At 37.6% G+C, this 24371-nt stretch overlaps 1 long non-coding RNA gene across 2 annotated transcripts in view; it reads right to left on the bottom strand.

Annotated features, from left to right (window-relative positions):
- Positions 1-22658, bottom strand: part of LOC125170739 (uncharacterized) — a 136237-nt gene extending 113579 nt beyond the window's left edge. For both annotated transcript variants that reach the window (XR_007154080.1, XR_007154081.1), the window contains exon 1: positions 21960-22658. This is a non-coding gene — a long non-coding RNA (uncharacterized LOC125170739). The remainder of the gene's footprint in view (positions 1-21959) is intronic.
- Positions 22659-24371: the final 1713 nt, after the last annotated feature.

Genomic DNA, 24371 nt, shown 5'->3' with positions numbered 1-24371 from the left:
TACATCCAAAGTGGATTGGATCAGCTCATTTCTGAGATGGGCAATGCTTTTTGGCTCATAGATTTTTTGAATCTTATCAGATGCTTTTTCTTCACAAGACATAAATAAAATATTGACTTATTTCCTCTGTTCCAAGTTCTTTTTAAAATTTCTTTCTAGGGGCGCCTGGGTGGCGCAGTTGGTTAAGCGTCCGACTTCAGCCAGGTCACGATCTCGCAGTCCGTGAGTTCGAGCCCCGCGTCAGGCTCTGGGCTGATGGCTCAGAGCCTGGAGCCTGTTTCCGATTCTGTGTCTCCCTCTCTCTCTGCCCCTCCCCCGTTCATGCTCTGTCTCTCTCTGTCCCAAAAATAAATAAACGTTGAAAAAAATTTTTTTTAAAAATAAAATTTCTTTCTAGTGACATAAATAATGAACAAGCTATGGAATATTCAATAAAGAAAAAGGAAATAACCAGCTAGAAGAAGGGCAGGGAAATACGTAAATGAATATAAAAATTTCAGTTCATCAATGAGAGAAAGACAACAGCGGCATTTAATGATCAATACATAGAAGACATGCTCAGGAATAAATAAAAGTAACCACAAAACTAAGTGATTTTATTTATTCAACAAATGTCTCTTGTAGAACTATTCTACATCAAACACTGTTTTAGATTCTAGAATATAGTAGCATAAAAAAACAATGAACGAAATAGCTTCATATCACCTACGTGACCCTTATGTTCCAATGAGGAAAGATAGACCATAAGTAAACTATTACGCCAGACATTACTGTGTACCACAGGAGAAAAAGCAAAGGAGAAAGAAAAATATAGAGGAGATGAACTGGTAAAGACTGGTATTGAACTGCATGACTTGGTACTTCTTTACTGAGGAAAATATCTGACAGATGCTTATCTCTAAATATTTATTAGAGGTTGAGAAAATAAACCCTAGTGTAAAATTAACCATATTTATCAGCATAATTTCCTAGAGTGGGATTATATCCATGTAAGAGGTTGAAAAAATATGAAGATGAAAATGTATAACTCTTGGGCAAAATGTAAAATTTACTATTCCACTTCTACCATACTGTAGGACTGTAAGATTGCGAGTGTGAATCAAATCCAAATCAAAGATCATCAATGTTACTCTGTGGAGTATAGACCAATGAGTATCAATTGCTTACTTGATAAACATGCAGAGTTTATATTAATGGATGGGCTAATGAAACAAACAGAATAAGTATGCAAAAGGCAAATTGTTTCTGTAAAATCAAGAAAAATCATGCTTAAGATATGTGGATTCTTTTGGAAATAACTAAACACGATTGAGAAGCAATCAGTGAAGATCACTGGTTTAGACTTTCAAAAGACCTATAATATGATTCCATATAAGAGATAAATTTTAAATGAGAAGATGTAAAAGGGAAATATATTTATAGTTAGAATTCACCTAGAGGAACACTTATGTGAGAAAAAAGATCAATTTTTCCTTAAAATGTAAATAACTAAAGAGTGAGTGTCTCTAGAGCTTAAGCAAATAATATTTAAAAAAAAGTATGCAACACAATACCCCAGGTTGTCAGCAGCACATAGCTATTCTAGGTAGTGAAATATCAAGCTGATGGAAATAAAGCCATCAATTCATATTCAGTAACAGTTATTGAGCACCTCTCATATGCAAGGCAATATACTGAATATTAAATTACAAAAATGTTTTTTAAATATGGTTCCTGTATTGATACAGTCATCAGCCAGGTGGTTGGGACTGTGATGTAAAGAAAGAATTATAATGTCAAGTGCTAGGCACATGATATATTTATGCCTACAATGTCTTGAAAGCATGTAACTCAGACTGGAATTGGAGTGGTGCTCTCAAACCAAAGACAGCTTCATTTCAAAGCCTGTGCATTCTCTCACTATTAACCACCAAAAGCAAAAATGGTAGATGAGTCAAAGGACTTTCTAGGAAGAGAAAATGCTCCTAAAATGGTACAGAGATGAAAATATGCATTTCAAGGAATAAGGAATATTCATGCAGTCAACATTAACTTTATGAGAACCTACTACATGCCAGGAACTCTGCCAAGATAGTGAGATTTACAAAAAATGAACAAAAGTGTGTTTTAGCCATCAAGTATCTCACCAGTCTGGAAGGAGAGAAAGAGAAGAGTAAACCTATTACTGTGGCATATTGCCACAAGTATGTTTATGAAGAAATGCACTGTATTTAGGGGTGCCCAAAAGGATAAATGATCATCTCTGCTAGGGAAATATGGATAGTCTCCCTAGGGTGTTCCTTTTTTTAATTGAAGTATGGTTGACACACAATGTTATGTTAGTTTCAGGGGTACAACACAGTGATTCCACAAGCCTATATGTTATGCTGTGCTCACAAGGGTAGCTACTATCTATCACTGTACAATGCTATTACAATACCATTGGCTATATTCTCTATGCCATACTGTTTATCCTCATGACTTATTCATTCTACAATGGGAAATCAATTTCTCCCACTCCCTGTCACCCATTTTGCCCATCCCCCACCCCCGTCACCTCTGGCACCCATCAGTTTATTCTCTGTATTTATGAGTCTGTTTCTGCTTTTTTTTCTTTATTTATTCATTTGTTTTGTTTCTTAGATTTCACATATAAGTGAAATAATATGGTATTTGTTTTTCTGTGTCTCATTTCACTTAGCATAATACCTTCTAAGTCCATCCATGTTGTCGCAAATGGCAAGATCTCATTTTTTTATGGCTAAGTTATATTCCTGTGTGTGTGTGTGTGTGTGTGTGTGTGTGTGTTCCATATCTTGGCTATTGTAAATAATGCTGCAATAAACATAGGAGTGCATACAACTTTTCAAATCAGTGTTTTCGTTTACTTTGAGTAAATACCCAGTAGTACAATTACTAGATCATATGGTATTTCTATTTTTAATCTTCTGTGGAAGCTCCATAATGTTTTCCATAATGGCTGTGCCAATTAACATTACCACTAACAGTGCACAAGCATTGCTTTTCTCCACTTCTTGGCCAACACTTGTTTCTTGTCTTTTTGATTCTAGCCATTATGACAGGTGTAAGTTTTCTCATTAGGGTTTTGATTTGCATTTCCCACATGATCAGTGGTGTTTAGCATCTTTTAATGTGTCTGTTGGCCATCTGTATGTCTTCTCTGGAAAAATGTCTGTTCAGGTCCTCTACCCATTTTAATTGGATTATTTACTTTTTGATGTTAGCTTGCATAAGTTCTTTATATATATTTTGGACATTAACCCCTTATTGGACATATCATTTGTGAATGTCTTGTCCCATTCAAGTAGGTTTTCTTTCATTTTGTTGATGGTTTCTTTCACTGTGCAAAAACTTTTTATTTTTGTATAGCCCCAATAGTTTATTTTTGTGTTTTGTTTCCCTTTCCCATATCTAGAAAAATGTTGCAAAGGCCAATGTCAAAGACATTGTTGCCTACATTTTCTTCTAGGAGTTTTATGTTTTCAGGTCTCACATGTATGTCTTTAATGTATTTTTGGTTTTTATGTATGGTGTAAGAAAACGGTTCAGTCTCATTATTTTACATGTAGCTTTCTCCCTCAAGTTCTTGACTTAAGTTGGAATTCATACATTGAGGGAAAGAAGATATTTGAAGAGGTGATATTTTGTACGAGCACAAACACATGAATCATCTGAAAGTAGTAGAGGAAGATTGGACAGTTGTACATGGTTGGAACAAAAGGTACATGTGGTATAATTGAACACATGGAATTGTGAATGGTCTTTCCTGCAATATTAAATATCCCAATGTGCCTAGAACATGGATTTTATATAAAGGAAGTATAAAAGATACTATTGGAAAATTTATTGGTGTCAAATTTTGAAGGATTTTGGATACTAAAATATTTCATACATTATCTGGATATCAAGGATAATTCATTGAAGGATTTTGAGCCAGAAAGTTTAGAGAGTGTTGCTTTAAAGAAATTTGATTCATGACAATGTCCAGAACTGTTTGGAACAAAAAATGGTTGTACCTGTTGTATCTGTGAGGGTCGAATAAGAGAAAACTTATAAAAGTGATAAAGAAACAAAATCAAGGGGTGCCTGCCTGGCTCAGTCCGGGGGAGCATATGACTCTTGATATCAGTGTTATGAATTCAAGCCCCACTTAGGTGTAGAGATTACTCAAAAGAATAAAATATTTAAAAAAAAGAAACAAAATTAAAATTTTAGAAGAAGTTGTCAAAGATGACTCCAAAATTTTGATCTATGTGTAAACCATAGAGAGAGAAAAAAAACTGTTCTTATCAACTAAGAATATGCGAACTAATATTAGAGAAGCAAAACATTAAGTACTCAGGATAAAATCCTGTTTACACACTGTTTCATATGTTTACCAAATGAAAAACGGAATGGTTTTCTTCCCCTTAGGAAGTAATTTTTATCATATATTCCTTGTAAGAGATGAGGTGTCTTGGTTTGTTTTTTTCTGCCTCTTTGATTTTTCTAAAGAAACCTTTGGAAGTTTAAGTCTCCATTCAGCTCTTACATATCCATATTCCTACATTTGATCATTAAAAATTCTGGAAACAGTCTTTTAGCAGCTGGCATTGGTATCTTCCCAGCTGTTTTTTCTCTTCTCAGCACCTCAGGATGTGGTATTGGGCAACAAACCAGTCTAGGAAATAGCCTTTACTTCCCATGATATTAGCTCTCCTGATTCTAAGACAAGAACAGATGTTCATCCAGAAAAAAAAGAAAGAAAGAAATTAAGGAGATTAATGCGTGGGAGTATATTTCCTCATGTGCTGCCATTTCCACTGGCCTCTACCATAGACGGATTTCCCTGCTCTGGACAGAATCACTGGCTCCAAGCTTTTAAGGGAATAAGCTGATGAGTCAAGAACTGAGACCTTGAGCAAAGACTCCTTCATTGAAGGACACACTGCAGCAAACGCTGTAGTTTGTCCTCTCACTGCCTTCCTCTTTGCCTTGCCCTTTAGTTTGGTACAGGTTGTTTTGTTATTGCTTAGTAGAAAATTCAATCTTGCTCCAAATCAACACAAAACAGACTTTAATATGGGTGCTAGTCGTGGAAGGTATGTTTCTGTTTCTATTAGGTCTATTTACCTTCCTCTTCTGCTCAAAGGTAGATCATTATACAATTTATCCTCCATTCTAATGACATTTTTTGGTAGTAAAACAGGTGCTATTAAGAATTATCTTGGGTCATCAAGTATTAAAGAGGGCTTAGGACACAGGATTATCCAACTGAATGAGATTTTCTGACAACCTCTATATTCTCTAAAGAGCAAGGTTACAGGATGTGAGATCTGGGAAAATGCTATATAGATTTTGAAAAATGGAATTTGATCTGATTCAAGGACTTTGCTGGATTTAGTGGAGTCTTATGTTCCCCAATGAAAAGTGTTTTCTCTTTCTCTTCTATTTTTTATTATTACTTGAAAATTTTTCATGTGTGCTGTGCTGTCTATTTTACTATTCTGTTTTAGTCATCCATGAACTTGGAGACCTCATTTTAGCTTTTATTACCACACTTTAAGTGTCCACAGACCTTTACCTCATTTAAATTTTATTTTGTTACTTTAAATGGTATGTATGGGGCGCCTGGGTGGCGCAGTCGGTTAAGCGTCCGACTTCAGCCAGGTCACGATCTCGCGGTCCGGGAGTTCGAGCCCCGTGTTGGGCTCTGGGCTGATGGCTCAGAGCCTGGAGCCTGTTTCCGATTCTGTGTCTCCCTCTCTCTCTGCCCCTCCCCCGTTCATGCTCTGTCTCTCTCTGTCCCAAAAATAAATAAACGTTGAAAAAAAAATAAAAATAAATAAATGGTATGTATCAATTAGGAAGTTATTTCAAGAGTTACCTATAGCACACTAGACTCTATCTTCTTTTGAACTCTCTTTCTGACACACACACACATGCAAATACACATGCATATCTGACAGAAGCCGTTAGTCACCATACAATATGCTCTAATTTTTTTCTGTAGTATTAAGATAAAATCAAGCAATATCATTTAATCACTGCCATGTCCAACTTGTCAGGCAATTATTAGTCATTCTTTGTGTACATTGAAGGCAATAAAGTGTCATTGGAAAATATGTACTAAACTTAAATTTAAAACTCATTAGGTTAACAATGCAAAATGAGTGTCACTGTATACAAACCATTATACAGAAGCTATAAATAGCATCAAGATACAAGGGCGTAACCCTTGCCAAAAAGAATTTACAACCTACGTCTGAACTTTAAAAATGCAGGCCTAAAAATTACTTAAGCACATATATATCAATATTGGAAGAAATCTGTAAAATCTAAATTATGATTTTTAGTTCTGTGGGTTGTAAAGGGAATGCCTTAAATTTTCTGTTTATTTTCCTATTATTAAGAGATAAGAAAAGGAGAACAAGTATTCTGTCATTTTACAAACAAGAAGTGCTTTGATCAGAAAACAGTAACACTTTTGAGTCGGTCGATGAAGTGTAGCCACAAGTATTTTCCAATGAAAATGGAAATTAAATGAAAATCGGTGTCACTTAGCAAGGTAAAGCTGCTGAACCACCAAAAAGTAAGACATTTGTCTTTATGAGCAGGCCTTAACGGAGAGAAGTCAATAGACAATAAGGTTCCTGACTTAATGTAGCCACTCGAGGGAGAAGAAGCATGAAGATCCACATCTTTCCTTCCAAAAACAATATGATGGTGTGAGGCAACAGGAGTGTACATTCTGCTTTCCCCTGTGACACACTGAAGCTCATTTGTAATTCCAGGCTGATCCCCTTTAGGGTAGAGGGGAAAGTATAACAGGAGCCTAGCTGAAATCAAACTATGGTCCAAGGTACATTATTCACATTAATCCCTCACCAGCCACATCTACCCTGTGGGATTAGCTCATCTAGAGAACAGAAGAGAGACACTGAGGAGGTAAGAAATTGGTGTCACTGCATCTGACTGAATATTTGCATATTATGAAGCGTTTCATTTAATTTTTGTCTATGAATGGCTTAAGGAAAATTAGAGAACATTTATTCTTGCTATTCAAATTGTGTTCCACAACACCAGCATGACTTGGTTGCTTGCTAGATATCCATATTGTCAGGCTATATCCCAGATCTACAGATCAAAGTCTGCCTTTTAAGAGAATACCCAGATAGGGGCGCCTGGGTGGCTCAGTAGGTTGGCTCAGTAGCCAAAGCCTGACTTTGGCTCAGGTCATGATCTCACTGCTCGTAGGTTCGAGCCCCACATCAGGCTCTCTGCTTCTGATTCTGTCTCTGTCTCTCTGCCCCTCCCACACTCAAGGTCTGTCTCTCTCAAATATAAACATTAAAAAAACTTTAAAGGATACTCAGAAAATTCATATTCATACTACATACTGAAGGACATTGCTCTAACTCAAGGGCCAAGTCAAAGTTCAGAGAGCTTAACAACTTGCCCAACAAGCAGTTGATGATCTAGGGTCATTTCTAAGTATAGAAGATCTCATCATTGCATTTATAGCTTAATGTCTAAATAACTTTAAAAAAGAAGTCTAAGGAAATTAAGGTCGCCTTAAGATTCCTACATAATAAAGGATTTTTCAGCCAGTGGTATACGAATTAAAATATCTGTACAGTAATTTAGGGCTTATAGATGGACACCTCCAGTTGGTGGTGAGAAGAAGCTCTCACATCTCTTCCTCTTTTTATAAGGACACTAATCTCATCACGGAAGTCCCATTTTCATGACCCTATCTAAATCTAACTGCCTCCCAACGGCCACATCTCCTAACACCATCACACTGGGGGCTAGAGCCTCAATGTTTGAATTTTGGAAGAACACATTCAGCCCATAACACAAAACATTCTGAAATTATCATTATCACTGAAGGAAATACTTATTTTCATAGGTAAAACTATCATAGACCAAGTTCAATTCAATTTGGCAACATAGATACATGAGTATATGAATTTACTCTAATTCTAACAAAAATTGTTTGAAATTATTAAAGAAATATAAAAATAGACACAAGCAGTAGTAGAATTAAAAATCCCAGAAGGGTGCCCCCCCAACTGACTTGAGGAGCTATCCCCCAAATAGAACTAGTTTCTTATGAAGTAGCCAATCTGAAATTGAGTGAATGAGCTGGGGAATCAATCAAGGCAGTTCCCTAAATATTTAGAAACAAAATAAGGGACTAGGATCTCCATTCTAGAGTACATGCTACCAACACATGAGCATTTGATGTGCACACACATATGAACGCACACAAGAACCAGGCTCTTTTTTATTGAACAGTAAAGTCAAAAGCTAGCTCTTTGAAGAGTTTAATGAAATAAACAAGTTTTTGCCAAATTTCATTTTTTAAAAAAGTTGGAAAACACAAAGTTAAGCATAAAGAGGTAACACAGCTACAGATATGGAAAATATTTATTTCACTAGGAAAGCATAACTTGAATTGCAATTGGAATAAACATTCTACCTATTAAAACTGATACAGATACTTATGAACAAAACTGAACTGTGCATAAATCTCCAAGTACATCAGGAAGCCAAAATTATAAGATAAACGATTTTCAAGTACAGAATGACTACGTTCAAGAAATACATTGAGATTTAGAAGGAAAAAAAAGGTTTAAAGTATAGTAAGTATCCACAAAGAAATTTGGCAGAGCTTAGCATCATTAGAAAAACTTCCATTAAGAAAAAAAAATAATCAAAATAATTAGAACAACCAAAAATATTGTTAAAATAGATACGGTGAGGTAGAATGGATTTACCTAAAGACTGAATTAGTGAGCTAATGTGCCACGAGATTACCACAGAAAACAGTCAAAAAGGATGAGGAGTCAAATAACCTGACATAAATGGAAGGTGGGCTCAATTCAAATATCCATCCACATAATAACAGTTCCAGGAGGGGAAACAGAAGATATAGACATAAAAGTATAAAGATAGCAAATTAATTCCCTGCTTACTGCATTTCCCTTTTGACCCACATGATTTCTTCATTCACATTTTACTCACCCTGACCAAATCAGGGCTGACTTGGGAACTCCACTCATTCAAGGTCTTTTGGATACAATCTCTAAGCTGTAAAAGGAATGCATTTTGAAACTGTTAATCAAGGGGGAGGGAAGATGGCAGCGTAGGAGGACGCTGGGCTCACCATGCGCCCTGCTGATCACTTAGATTCCACCTACACCTGCCTAAATAACCCAGAAAACCACCAGAAGACTAGCAGAACGGAGTCTCCAGAGCCAAGCGCAGATGAGAGGCCCAAGGAAGAGGGTAGGAGGGGCGGAGACACCGTGTGCAATACACGGACTGGTGGGAGGGAGCCAGGGAGGAGGGGCAGCCTGCTGGCCAAGCAGAGCCCCCGAGTCTGGCTTGCAAAAGCGGAGGGGCCAGACGGAGTGTGTTCCGACAGCAAGCGGAACTTAGCATCTGGGAGGTCATAAGTTAACAGCTCTGCTCAGAGAGCGGGAAGATTGGAGGACAACAGTAGGGAGAGTTGCTTAGCCCCTGGACGACAGAGCTCAGTTTGGCGGGGAACAAAGGCGCTCGCCAGCGCCATCTCCCTTGCCCATCCCCCAGCCAAAATCCCAAAGGGAACCAGTTTCTGCCAGCGAATTTGCTTGCTCTGTGCAAACACCCAACGCTGTGCTTCTGTGGATCCATCCCTCCAGCGGCGGGTCTGACTCCCTCCCGCTGCCACAGGGCCTCTCCTGAGGTGGATCACTGAAGGAGAAGCGAGCTAAGCCTGCCCCTCCTACCGCCCTGCACCTTGTCTACCCACCCCAGCTAATACGCCAGATCCCCAGCATCACAAGCTTGGCAGTGTGCAAGTAGCCCAGACGGGCCACGCCACCCAACAGTGAATCCCGCCCCTAGGAGAGGGGAAGAGAAGGCACACACCAGTCTGACTGTGGCCCCAGCGGTGTGCTGGGGGCAGACATCAGGTCTGACTGAGGCCCCGCCCACAAACTCCAGTTATACACCACAGCACAGGGGAGGTGCCCTGCAGGTCCACACCACTCCAGGGACTATCCAAAATGACCAAACGGAAAAATTCCCCTCAAAAGAATCTCCAGGAAATAACAACAGCTAATGAACTGATCAAAAAGGATTTAAATAATATAACAGAAAGTGAATTTAGAATAATAGTCATAAAATTAATCTCTGGGCTTGAAAACAGTATAGAGGACAGCAGAGAATCTATTGCTACAGAGATCAAGGGACTAAGGAATAGTCAGGAGGAGCTGAAAAATGCTATAAATGAGATGCAAAATAAAATGGAAATGACCACGGCTCAGATTGAAGAGGCGGAGGAGAGAAAAGGTGAACTAGAAGATAAAATTATGGAAAAAGAGAAGGCTGAGGAAAAGAGAGACAAAAAAAATCCAGGAGTATGAGGGGAAAATTAGAGAATTAAGTGAGGCACTAAAGAGAAATAATATACGCATAATTGGTATCCCAGAGGAGGAAGAGAGAGGGAAAGGTGCTGAAGGAGTACTTGAAGAAATAATAGCTGAGAACTTCTCTGAACTGGGGAAGGAAAAAGGCATTGAAATCCAAGAGGCACAAAGAACTCCCTTCAGACGTAACTTGAATCAATCTTCTGCACGACATATCATAGTGAAACTGGCAAAATACAAGGATAAAGAGAAAATCCTGAAAGCAGCAAGGGATAAACGTGCCCTCACATATAAAGGGAGACCTATAAGACTCGTGACCAATCTCTCTTCTGAAATTTGGCAGGCCAGAAAGGATTGGCAGGAGATCTTCAATGTGATGAACAGAAAAAATATGCAACCGAGAATCCTTTATCCAGCAAGTCTGTCATTTAGAATAGAAGGAGAGATAAAGGTATTCCCAAACAAATGAAAACTGAAGGAATTCGTCACCACCAAACCAGCCCTACAAGAGATCCTAAGGGGAATCCTGTGAGACAAAGTACCAGAGACATCGCTATAAGCATAAAACATACATCACAATGACTCTAAACCCATATCTTTCTATAATAACACTGAATGTAAATGGACTAAATGCACCAACCAAAAGACATAGGGTATCAGAATGGATAAAAAAACAAGACCCATCTATTTTCTGTCTACAAGAGATTCATTTTAGACCTGAGGACACCTTCAGATTGAGAGTGAGGGGATGGAGAACTATTTATCATGCTACCAGAAACCAAAAGAAAGCTGGAGTAGCCATACTTATATCAGACAAACTAGACTTTAAATTAAAGGCTGTAACAGAGATGAAGAAGGGCATTATATAATAATTACAGGGTCTATCCATCAGGAAGAGTTAACAATTATAAATGTCTATGTGCCGAATACAGGAGCCCCCAAATATATAAAACAATTACTCATAAACATAAGCAATCTTATTGATAAGATGTGGTAATTGCAGGGGACTTTAATACTCCACTTACAGAATTGGTTAGATCATCTAGACACACGGTCAATAAAGAAACAAGGGCTCTGAATGATACATTGGATCAGATGGACTTGACAGATATATTTAGAACTCTGCATCCCAAAGCAACAGAATATACTTTCTTCTCGAGTGCACATGGAACATTCTCCAAGATAGATCATATACTGGGTCACAAAACAGCCCTTCATAAGTATACAAGAATTGAAATTATACCATGCATACTTTCAGACCACAATGCTATGAAGCTTGAAATCAACCACAGGAAAAAGTGTGGAAAACCTCCAAAAGCATGGAGGTTAAAGAACACCCTACTAAAGAATGAGTGGGTCAACCAGGCAATTAGAGAAGAAATTAAAAAATATATGGAAACAAACGAAAATGAAAATACAACAATCCAAATGCTTTGGGATGCAGCGAAGGCAGTCCTGAGAGGAAAATACATTGCAATCCAGGCCTATCTCAAGAAACAAGAAAAATCCCAAATACAAAATCTAACAGCACACCTAAAGGAAATAGAAGCAGAACAGCAAAGACAGCCTAAACCCAGCAGAAGAAGAGAAATAATAAAGAGCAGAGCAGAAATAAACAATATAGAATCTAAAAAAACTGTAGAGCAGATCAACGAAACCAAGAGTTGGTTTTTTGAAAAAATAAAATTGACAAACCTCTAGCCAGGCTTCTCAAAAAAAAAAGGGGGGGGGGAATGACCCAAATAGATAAAATTATGAATGAAAATGGAATTATTACAACCAATCCCTCAGAGATACAAGCAAAGATCAGGGAATACTATGAAAAATTATATGCCAACAAACTGGACAACCTGGAAGAAATGGACAAATTCCTAAACACCCACACTCTTCCAAAACTCAATCAGGAGGAAATAGAAAGCTTGAACAGACCCATAACAAGCGAAGAAATTGAGTCAGTTATCAAAAATCTCCCAACAAATAAGAGTCCAGGACCAGATGGCTTCCCAGGGGAGTTTTACCAGACATTTAAAGCAGAGATAATACCTATCCTTCTCAAGCTATTCCAAGAAATAGAAAGGGAAGGAAAACTTCCAGACTCATTCTATGAAACCAGTATTACTTTGATTCCTAAACCAGACAGAGACCCAGCAAAAAAAGAGAACTACAGGCCAATATCCCTGATGAATATGGATGCAAAAATTCTCAATAAGATACTAGCAAATCGAATTCGACAGCATATACAAAGACTTATTCACCATGATCAAGTGGGATTCATTCCTGGGATGCAGGGCTGGTTCAACATTTGCAAATCAATCAACGTGATACATCACATTAATAAAAGAAAAGATAAGAACCATATGATCCTGTCAATCGATGCAGAAAAGGCATTTGACAAAATTCAGCAACGTTTCTTAATAAAAACGCTTGAGAAAGTCGGGATAGAAGAAACATACTTAAACATCATAAAAGCCATTTATGAAAAGCCCATAGCTAACATCATCCTCAATGGGGAAAAACTGAGAGTTTTTTCCCTAAGATCAGGAACACGACAGGGATGTCCACTCTCCCCACTGTTGTTTAACATGGTGTTGGAAGTTCTAGCATCAGCAATCAGACAACAAAAGGAAATCAAAGGCATCAAAATTGGCAAAGATGAATTCAAGCTTTCAGTTTTTGCAGATGACATGATACTATACATGGAAAATCCGATAGACTCCACCAAAAGCCTGCTAGAACTGATACAGGAATTCAGCAAAGTTGCAGGATACAAAATCAATGTACAGAAATCAGTTGCATTCTTATACACTAACAATGAAGCAACAGAAAGACAAATAAAGAAACTGATCCCATTCACAATTGCACCAAGAAGCATAAAATACCTAGGAATAAATCTAACCAAAGATGTAAAAGATCTGTATGCTGAAAACTATAGAAAGCTTATGAAGGAAATTGAAGAAGATATAAAGAAATGGAAAGACATTCCCTGCTCATGGATTGGAAGAATAAATATTGTCAAAATGTCAATACTACCCAAAGCTATCTACACATTCAATTCAATCCCAATCAAAATTGCACCAGCATTCTTCTCGAAATTAGAACAAGCAATCCTAAAATTCATATGGAAACACAAAAGGCCCCGAATAGCCAAAGGAATTTTGAAGAAGAAGACCAAAGCAGGAGGCATCACAATCCCAGACTTTAGCCTCTACTACAAAGCTGTCATCATCAAGACAGCATGGTATTGGCACAAAAACAGACACCTAGACCAATGAAATAGAATAGAAATCCAAGAACTAGACCCACAAACGTATGGCCAACTAATCTTTGACAAAGCAGAAAAGAACATCCAATGGAAAAAAGACAGCCTCTTTAATAAATGGTGCTGGGAGAACTGGACAGCAACATGCAGAAGGTTGAAACTAAACCACTTTCTCACACCATTCACAAAAATAAACTCAAAATGGATCAAGGACCTGAATGTGAGACGGGAAACCATCAAAACCCTAGAGGAGAAAGCAGGAAAAGACCTCTCTGACCTCAGCCGTAGCAATCTCTTACTTGACACATCCCCAAAGGCAAGGGAATTAAAAGCAAAAGTGAATTACTGGGACCTTATGAAGATAAAAAGCTTCTGCACAGCAAAGGAAACAACCAACAAAACTAAAAGGCAAACAACCGAATGGGAAAAGATATTTGCAAATGACATATCAGACAAAGGGCTAGTATCCAAAATCTATAAAGAGCTCACCAAACTCCACACCCGAAAAACAAATAACCCAGTGAAGAAATGGGCAGAAAACATGAATAGACACTTCTCTAAAGAAGACATCCGGATGGCCAACAGGCACATGAAAAGATGTTCAGCGTCGCTCCTTATCAGGGAAATACAAATCAAAACCACACTCAGATATCACCTCACGCCAGTCAGAGTGGCCAAAATGAACAAATCAGGAGACTATAGATGCTGGAGAGGATGTGGAGAAACAGGAACCCTCTTGCACTGTTGGTGGGAATGCAAATTGGTGCAGCCGCTCTGGAAAACAGTGTGGAGGTTCCTCAGAAAATTAAAAATAGACCTACCCTATGACCCAGCAATAGCACTGCTAGGAATTGACCCAAGGGATACAGGAGTACTGATGCATAGGGGCACTTGTACCCCAATGTTTATAGCAGCACTCTCAACAATAGCCAAATTATGGAAAGAGCCTAAATGTCCACCAACTGATGAATGGATAAAGAAATCGTGGTTTATATACACAATGGAGTACTACGTGGCAATGAGAAAGAATGAAATATGGCCCTTTGTAGCAATGTGGATGGAACTGGAGAGTGTGATGCTAAGTGAAATAAGCTATACAGAGACAGACAGATACCATATGATTTCACTCTTATGTGGATCCTGAGAAACTTAACAGAAACCCATGGGGGAGGGGAAGAAAAATAAAAGGTTAGAGTGGGAGAGAGCCAAAGCATAAGAGACTCTTAAAAACTGAGAACAAACTGAGGGTTGATGGGGGTGGGAAGGAGGGGAGGGTGGGTGATGGGTATTGAGGAGGGCACCTTTTGGGATGAGCAATGGGTGTTGTATGGAAACCAATTTGACAATAAATTTCATATATTGAAAAAAAAAGTATAAAGATAGAGGTAAGGAAATAAAACAATAAGTCAAATAAAGTTAGAAAGCTGAAGATTATTTAAATGAGATTCGGACTTTTTCTTCAACATCTTGCCCAAATATGAGCTGTTGGAAAATAAAAGCAAAGGGTATCCAAAATAAATTTATCTTCTTAAACATAAAACACATTTCAGGGAGCTCCTGGGGGGCTCAGTCAGTTAAGCATCTGACCTTTGATTTCAGCTCAGGTCACGATCTCATGAGTTTGAGCCCACTCTTAGTGCACAGCCTACTTGGGATTCTCTCTCTGTCTCTCTGCCCCACCCCTGCTCACTCTCTCTCTCCAAATAAATAAATAACTTTAAAAAAATCATAAAACACACTTCAATATAACAATAGGGTTACAGAGAATATCAATTTTAAAATTAGAGATTTAGAAATGCACTACATATCAAAACCTGTTGAATAGAGCTAAAGTGGAACTTAAAATAAAAAAGATTGACATTCACTTCAACGATCAAGGAAAAATAATAAAATAAGACTCAACTCATAAAGGGAAGGAATTAATGAAGATAGAAAACAAATCAAATAAAAATATAGTAAGAAGACCAATAATAAATAAATAAAAACAATAACTGGTTCTTTGAAGATTCTAGCGAAACAGACCATGTTTGTGCATCATCAAAAAAGTTAGAAAACACAAACAACTTTAAAAGTGGAAAAGTAACATAACTACAGATATGAAAGAAATTTCATAAATTATAGAAAGTTACTACCTGCAACTGTCCTTGTATACATTCAAAAAACAAAATGTTGACTTGTGAGAAAATATAAAATAACTAGATTGACCCATTGAAAATGGAAAATCATTGAGATTTAAAAGATTCTATTCCTTTAGGGGCACCCAGATTGCTGAGTCAGCTGAGTGTCTGAATCTTGATTTTGGCTCAGGTCATGTTTCCAGGGTCGTGGGATGGAACCCTGGGTCAGACCCTTGAGATTCTCTCTCTGTCCCTCTATCCTTCTCCCAGGATCCCCAGCTGGTGCTGTCTCTCCCCTTCTCTCTCTCCAAAAAAGAACAAAAAAAGATTTTACTCCTTTAAAATGCATCAAACCACAACAGCCTTATTTGCAAGTCTTTCAAAACCATCAGAGTTAAATTCTATGATATAAAAAGGTTTTTCAAAAACAGAAAAATACAGAGGGCATCTCAAATTGGCAACATCTTCATGGCAAAATGTAAATGATTAACATTATAAAAAATTCCAGTGCAATCACATTGATAGAAAGAGACACAAAAGTATAAATAAAATTTAAAGTACAGTCCAGCTGTGGATTAGAATAATGCTTGTAGCCAAGGAGAATTTTTTCCCAGGAATGCAAGGATTGCTCATCTGTAGGGCGTCCCTGAATATTAAGTATATGAAGTATTTTGTAAGATTCATGTAGAAGCTAAAGGCTTTATATTCAGATGACACATCTCCCTGTACCTGAAGAAAGTGTAACTCCTTAAGCCAAAGCAGGACTGGAGTCTCAGAGAACAGGGAGAAGAGAAGCTGGTACATGTCCTTGTCGGATCCAGGATGCAATTTTCATCATCTCTGCCAGCTGCTGAAATTGGGTATGGGACAGTCAGAGAGGGTCTATGCCTCCTGTTTGAGAATCACTGGTAAAATCTCACCCCAACAACTGTCAGAACAATTCTCTTAAGAGCTGTTTTCCCAATCTTATAATTTGTTAAGGTTCAAGGGAGACAGGGAGTAGAAAACAAACAAACAAGAATGAATGGGAGTGGAGTGCAGAGTAGGGAGACAAGAAATGAGAAAAAAAGCAAAAAGGAGCAAAAGTTGAAGCAAGGGACATTTGGGGTTTTTTAAAATCCTGTAAATACTAAAATGATATGAATAGATTTTAAAATATAATCTACAAGATCATTAGACAAATGTTGAAAACACATTACATACATAAAATTTAACACCAATTCATTACCTTGTTAAAATGTATCTACCAAAAACTATAGCATTTACCACATATCACACTTCACAGATAAACACTTTTTTAAATACAATCCCATTAAAGGCACTAATAAGATTAGGAAGTCCACTATTGTGGACATCTTCTGTTTGTCTGCTTAGCCCTATTCCTTTTCTCTAGGAAAAATAACCTCCTTCTATGGGGAACTGATCCCCACAGCAAGACAACTGTATGGTAGGGATGAACGGGTCCACCCTCCAGAGCACTGTTTAAGGTTAAAATCTGAGCCAAACCAAGCCAATCATTGTTCTTCCTAGGTTTTGCTTTTGGTTTTGTTTTCCCAACTTACATGGAGCAAAGGAATTGAATTCCAACTAGTGGCAGATGTTCTGAGACATGAAACATGAAACTCCCTATATCTGGGGTCCCTCTCAATAGGGGGAAATCAATAGGTATAGAAAATGAGTCCCAAATGGAGAGAAAATTAAAAATGAGCTAGTGAGAGCATGAGTCCTGGCTGCATTTCGGCTTCTGGTTTAGGGTGTCCTTTGGGCCAACCTGCAGTGACTTCGGGTCAGCAGCAAACTGTGTGCATTTCCTCTTTTTACCTAAGTTCATTCAAGTTAAGTGTATGTTATTTGCAACCAGAAAGATCTTGACTGAAATATCATCACTACTACTCCACATTGTTCTCAAGTCCCAAGAAGTTCAGTAAAAGACAGAAAATGAATAGAAGAAATAGTGAAAATAAAGATGTGATTATGTGTAGGTGGTATTTATATCCATCTAGAACAAAGAGAGATTCAATTCAGAAGCATTTTTAAAATATGAGCAAATGGTAATGTTGCTTAAGGTAAAAATATTAAAAATCAAAAATAACTTTTCCATGAATTAGCAACCAGAAAATAGAAAACATAATAAAAAAGATCCAAATGCAGCAATACCCCCATGTTCCTAGATGGGAAGACAAATAATCAAGATGTTTATTCTTTTAAAATAAATCTTCTAAACGATAGCATCCTAAAGTGTTAGTATTTTGCACCTCTGGGCAAGGACAGTTGGAGAGAGACACAAGGGAAAGTGGAAGGTGAGATCTTACATGCTTTAGCTTGTTTGTTTTTGTATTTGAATTGTTATAATCATGTGTTCATGCAGAACTTCTGTACTTCAAGAAAGCAAAGGGACAAAAAAAGATTTTTCATCCCTAATGTTACATATAATGTAATTATTTCACAACTTGAGGGGTCAGACGTGGGTGGATGGTCTGGTGTGAATCTTCAAAGGATATTAATCAGTTGATGTAATATAATTTGCTGTGTGCCTCCCTGTTTCCCCAAACTGGAGGCCAACCAGGCAGTAAGTTCCTTGAGAGCAAGAACATTTTTCATCGTTCTTATGCGATGCTTTCTGCAATGCTGATACTCGGTGGTGTTCAGCAAGTGCTACTATATTTGTTAAGCGAATACGTGGTCAAGGAGAATGTGGCTATTCTGGGAATGAAGCACTCGCATCATAAGGCCATCTGCCTTTATAATACAAACAATCCCCTAGAGATACATGGAAAACTCTTTTCTAAGTGAAGATTTAAAGTCTTTAAAGATTTCCTCTTAGAGCCTCTCAGATGACCTTTTCTGACATGTAAAGAAATACAGTGATAGGGGGAAGAGAGGTAATGATTTTGGCACATGATACAATTGATTTGAGAAGTAGGGCTGGAGGCTAAATGTGGAAGGATGCATTCAATGCTCCAAGAATGAGAACACAACCCACTCGACAGATTCCGAAAATATCTATGTACTTTTAAAGTCTGGTGGATAAATTGATTATTAAAGGAAAAAGTTCTTCCCACATTAAGCAGATTCCCACAATGCTCCCAGGAAAAGAATGTACCCCTGGGTAATAAGACATACCAAGCTGGGTCAATTCTAGATACACCGCATGTCATGGCAGTGACAGTACACATTCAGATGTAGGATGAAAATATTTCATCACTTTCTTACTTTTGAATTAAAATAACATTAACTTTTTGCAATATGCATACTTATAACTGTTGAAAGTATTAAGAATAGTCCATTCTTTTTCTTTATTTACCTAAGTCTGAGACTCACCTTTCAGGAACATTTGCAATAATTTTTTTCTAGCAAATATACTTTCAAGTCACAGTAAATACTTTATACTGAACTGAAAATCATTTATCAATATTATTTCCTCTCCTAGGTACAGTCATTCATTTTATAAAAGGGACAATAGTTAAAGAAGAAAATATTCCAAAATTTTCTGGAAGCAGAGAGCCTGATCTCTTTGAGATGAATGATCTCCAAAACTGATACTGTAAATGACACCTTCCCCTTTCTTCTCCTTTCCAACAGAAAGATTCTAACTCTGAAATGCCAGGTTGCGTCTTGGTAATTCTGATGCTGGTGATTCATACACAACCAAAAGCTGTCCTACAACCAGAGTTGAGCTTATCCAAAAAGAGCGCTTTGAGTTTTGGAAAACACAAAGAAAGAGACTGTATCAAGACTCTATTACTTCAATGATTAAAGGGAACATTTCTATGAATACCAATATATATGTAGCTTCATAATGAACTGTTTTCTTTTTTCTAGTAGGTTTGGCTTCTTAATTATGATGAGTTAAATGATAACAATAAGGGCTCCTGGGTGGCTCCACTGGTTAAGTGTCCAACTCTTGATTTCGACTCAGGTCATGGTCTCATGATTTCATGAGTCAAGCTCCACATTGGGTTCTATGCCATTAGCGCAGAGCCTGCTTAGGATTTTCTCTCTCTCTCTCTCTCTCTCTCTCTCTCTCTCTCTTTCTCTGCCCCTCCTCTGCTTGCTCTCTCTCTCTCTCTCTCTCTCAAAGTAAATAAACTTTAAAAAATGATAACAATAATTACTAATAAAGCAATAATAATAATACCATATGCTAACATTTTTTAAACATTTGGCACCATGCACTATTTTAAGTATTCTACATGTGACATCTAATTCTCACTACTACCATATACACTAGTTACTATATTATCTCCATTCTGTAGATGAGAAATCTGACTGATTAGTTTAGCCAAGTTTCATCAGTCAGGAGCTGGCAGAACTGAGGTTAAAGCTGAAGCCTGACAGATATAGGAGTCCCTCTTCATGTCTTTCTTATTCTGTTTTTAACAATACCCTGATAGACCCACCATTTATTCACTCATGCATCCATTTTTGTTCCTTATCCTTTCTTGGACTACTTTTTTTTATCCCTCCTGCAGATTTATAAGAGATCCTTGGGCATGGGAAATGTAATAATCCTGGATTTACTATTTCATGGATGTTATACTTCATTTTACTTTTTAACAATTAAAACCTTTCAAAAGCAAATGTTCCTTTGAGGTTCACATCACCCCAAAGATTTGGCATCTACCTCATCATTTTCTCCCTGCCATAATTTGGATACAGTCCTAAGTCATGTAGATGGCTCTTCAAAGACTGAATAGCCTTATAGTTTATTGACCTCTCAACTGGAATGACTTTGTTTTCACTTAACTTCTGCAACCAGCACCATCATCAACCTGAGTTTTCCACCTCAACAACAAATTCCAACATCCTTTTTCTCTTCCACCAATAGTTTTCTGTTGTGCTAAGATTTTTTAACCCTTGCCATATATATCTCCTACTCTCACCCCCCTTCCCTATTTTTCAAGTTCATTTGCATCCTTCTTTTTTGATGATCTGTTACTTTGCACCCTTTCACCTTTCTCTTCTTCCAAAGGGGTTTCTGCAAAACCATCCATGGCTAGGATGCTAGGCTCAGCTCAAAATAAAAACACAAACTCACCCACACAACTATGTAGATCAGTAGACTATTCCAACAAAAATTTTGTATTACGCATTTTCATCTGGGCTTTCAAAACCACGTGGCCATCCGGTTGTATATTCTGAATAAGTTTCCAGTTGTATATTCTGAATAAGTTCCCTCTCCCAGTCTTTTTCATGGTCATTCCAAGCTTTCACACTTACCCTCATGCTGTCTGTCTCAGCACACTCTCACCTCACAGAAGAATACTTCACTTTCATCATCACACAGTCAGAGGTCTTTACCAGCCCACTTCTGCATTCACACTTCCTTACCTTACCCTGTCCCAGAAGAAGGAATATCCAGGCTATTCATGTATCTGCACCTGAAATCTATCCCTTCCGGAAGCTTTACCAATGACCTATCCCATCAGTCCTGTGCACTTAATCTCTACTTTCTATAAATATTCTCTAATCCACTTCCATTAAATTAAAAAAAAAAAAGAACCTTCATGGCTTTCCATACCTTCCTAGATTTTTGCCTCGAAACTTTCATTCCTTTCATAACCAAGTGTTTTAAAAAGCAGCTTCCATCATTGTCCCTACCTCAACCTCCTAAAATCCAGCATGTGACCCTACTTCTTAACAATGAGCTTTAAGTGACAAAATCTGATGCCTCCTCATCCCTGGCCTCCCCTGATATCCCTGAACTTGGTTAGGTTCTCTACCCTGAACCCTCATTAGGTCCTGCGCTTATATGTCCTTGCATTTAATACAGACCCTCAGAGTTATCTTTTCATATGTGTACTTACTCTTGAATATAAAACACCATCAGTATCTGCTGATATTTTCTTCCAAATACCATCTCTGTCCATTGCCTCATTTTCAGTCCAGTACAATTCAGGTCTTCAGGATTTCTTGTCACAAGAAACTGATATATTACAATAGATTGTTGTTTCACCTTTAGCACTTCCAGAAAAACTACCCACCAAGTAAACTAATCACACTGAGCAACTGAACATATGCATTTTCATTTACTCCGTGTTCCTCAATTTTCTCAGGAAAGCAATGAAAATAACAGAATGATGAACTAAGACAAGACCTAGTAGATATGTCCCAGAGACTAGAGCAAAGACGACTGGAAAAAGAGATACAGAGACATTCCAGGGAAGGCAATATGAAACTTACGGTCCAGTCATCCAGGGTACTGTCAGGCTCTCAGCCTCCTTCTTAAGGGAGCCAAGACAGTCTGTCAGCACAAAGGACATCACAAAGAAGAATGTACCATCATCCAAAGTTTTCCAAATCTGTCAGAGACTTAAAAGAATGACTTTTAAAAATCCCTGAAATAAAAACAAGGAAGTCCTGAAAAAAAATATTTTGCCGCTTTTTTTGGTTTTGTTCTTCAATAAAAATTTAAAAAGAAACCACAGCGTACTGTTGCTTTGATAAATCCTGAGCGTAGCGAGCATCCGACGACTGAATTTGTTTCTGGTGAGCAGAATGCTCCTCTTTCCATCAATAAAAAGCCGCATCCAGTCTTATGAGGCCACTTCCTTCAGATCTTCATTTTATTTGGTCTTGATATCAGGATATAAAGACAGTGTTATCGCAGTTATAATGTCCTTGTAAAATGCATTTTTCTTAGAGTTACTCTGTGTGTTCATTATAGTTCTGTCCCTAAGCAGATATGTGATCTTGGGAAGTCACTTGGAGAAAAAGGATACATGGAGAGTATTGAACCACATGATTTCTAAGGACTCTCCCACCATGGAAGTACAGCATTCCTTTGCATACATCTCTTTTTACAGCATTCAGGGTTAATGAGTGCTATTGAGAGACTATGACCTTGGAGGGAAACCAGCTCATATCAAGACAGCAGTGGCCAATCCCTCCTATACTCTCCCTGGGCCAATGACCCCCTCCCTATTTAAAACCCTGAATATTTACGTCACTGATGAGTGCCTGGATAAGTGATACTTTTGCTAGCTACCGAATGCCAAAACTACCAAACGGTAGAGCTGGAAGAGACCCTCAGGCATTATCTAGTCCAATTATGCCCCTCAGACCCCAGTAATGGGGGTATCACTGAGCCAATTACAGTATTATTCCCAAAGCCCCATAGTAATCCTTCTACATTTGAGGACAATATTATAAAGTTAATCAAGCTAAGTTCATGAGTTTAGATATAGAAGACATAGTCCCATAAGATTGTTTTTTTTAAATAAGCTATTATAGTATAACAGACTACATGTAATAAATGCCCTGAATTATAAAGACCTATTATTTTGATGATTTTTATTCTAGATTTCACAATTTTTTAATGCTCTGTGTTTAAGAGCCAGAGATTATTTTCAAATGATTGACAAGTACTATGGTAAGATTTTTTTTTATTTAGAAAGAAAAAAAACCTTAATGTGGCCGAGGAAATCATGTTGTTGTTGGAACAACCATTTGAATATGAGAAGGAAGCTCGTGATTGTGTAACTCGAATTTGCAACTGCAGATGCAGAGAATAGGAAGTTGTTCTTCACAGGCAGAACGTTTACAGCACAGAACCACTAGATAAAGGGATAAACTCATAGTTGGCCCTTGTACTGACTGCTGACACAGCTAAAATGAAGTTCCACTCACCATAGGGACCACCTTCGCTGCCTGACATTCGCATGACAAAATCACAGCTGGCTGGGACCATAGGGACATGGAGACCAGGCTCTGACCCCGGGTAGGAACATCTTACCCCATGTCCTTGATAGATGGTCTGCCTAGCTCCGGCAGAAATTCAGAACCTCCGAAAACAGCCCTGCTCACTTCTGGACGTTTCAAGAGGTCAGAAGATTTCACTTAGCTTTGAATCAAAATTTCTATCATCAGATCTTTACCTGTTGGCTAGTTTTGTCACACACATGAGAGACCTGAAAAATCTATTCCTTTGATGGGATAACTTTTTACATATTTTGTGACATCTGTTATCAAGCCTTCCCTTCCCAGGACTAAACATTCCTGATTTTTGCAACGATTTCATATTTGGCATAATTTCTAGAATCTTCACAATCTTTATTTTCCCTTGCTAAACAAGTTTACCCTTACAAAACTTGTCAGAAAGCATAGCTTCTCAGAAGAAGTTTGACTAGTTTTTAAATTACATTTGTTCAATTTTAAACAATGTATTTTAACTCTAAACTATGTAGTTGTGTGAATCAGCCTAAAAATGGAACAGATAGGCCTTTTCGGGTTTTAGACATTGTTAGTTCCTATTATTAAAAAAAAAAGCTAAATCTTTTATACAGAAAATGATTCCAAGTAAAACCGATTTTTAAAACATATGGTTTCCCTGTGAGCTTTCATACATTCCATGCATACTTACAATACAAATAATAAAATAGTTTGGCTTAAATTTAAAAGGCAAGTGTACATGAGCACATAAAAAAAAGTACAAATTTTTACTGAGGTAGCTTAACAAAGCAAACATAAAAATATCTTCCTGTTTAGAAATGCTAAATATTGTAAATATAGTACATTTCCTAAAAATATTTATTAGATGAACGCATCTCATATAATATTCCCTGTGGAACTTTTTAAGGATCTTAACAAAATGTT

The sequence above is a fragment of the Prionailurus viverrinus genome, chromosome A1 (assembly GCF_022837055.1).
Source record: "Prionailurus viverrinus isolate Anna chromosome A1, UM_Priviv_1.0, whole genome shotgun sequence".
NCBI classification, from domain to species: Eukaryota; Metazoa; Chordata; class Mammalia; order Carnivora; family Felidae; genus Prionailurus; species Prionailurus viverrinus.
Note: the sequence above shows the minus strand (reverse complement) of the source record. Positions and strands in the feature narration are given on the sequence as shown.